This window comes from Ipomoea triloba, chromosome 16, assembly GCF_003576645.1.
Source record: "Ipomoea triloba cultivar NCNSP0323 chromosome 16, ASM357664v1".
NCBI lineage: Eukaryota > Viridiplantae > Streptophyta > Magnoliopsida > Solanales > Convolvulaceae > Ipomoea > Ipomoea triloba.
In genome coordinates, this window is record NC_044931.1 from 18,241,857 (window position 1) to 18,242,632 (window position 776).

Sequence of the window (776 nt, forward strand, 5' to 3'; positions counted from 1 at the left end):
AAGTTCAGATGACTAAGCTTACTATGCCAATCCCAGCATAAATCTTCCTTGCTCCTTGCTAGCATACATAGGGATGGTTTTGCAGACCTCCAATCCACTATGTACATGTTTCCTTTCCTTGCTGCTTCCAAGACGACTTCGAGAGATTCCTCGTTCATAATCTGACATTTGCTTTTGGTGAAGACAACTTTGTGGCCCTTGTCACAGAACTGGCTTGTACTAAGGAGATTGAACTTGAGCCCCTCAACGTAGGACACTCCTTTAATAACCAGCTCATTCTTTTGGATTTCACCAACAGCTCTTGTGCGCCCCTTCTTCTCGTTGTCGCCAAATGTCACCAAGGGACCTTCGATAGGTTGGATGTTCTCAAGCAGTGTTAGATTTCCAGTCATATGTCTCGAACATCCACTGTCAATGAACCACACGTCCCTGGTGTCCTGCAAGGAAATCAAGCAAGTTTAGGTACCCAAACTTTGGGTCCTGGTGGGTTAGTGAGTTTAGGCATCCATTTATACCTTGTGCCCATTATTCCAGGCCTAGGCGCAATGTAGCCATTGTACGTTTGATAATTATAAGGAATGCTAGCAAAGGTTTTAGGCCTCTTTGGTGCATAAATCAACTTAGGTAGAGACTTTTCGACCGGCTTATGCACCATGCCTTTCATACGCTGTTTGGTCAAGTGAAATTGCTGAAAGTGAGGTTTCTTCCAGAACTTGTGATTTGATGACCAATTCTCACTAGATGGATAGAGTCTTCCTTTCTCCATCCGTGAGTTC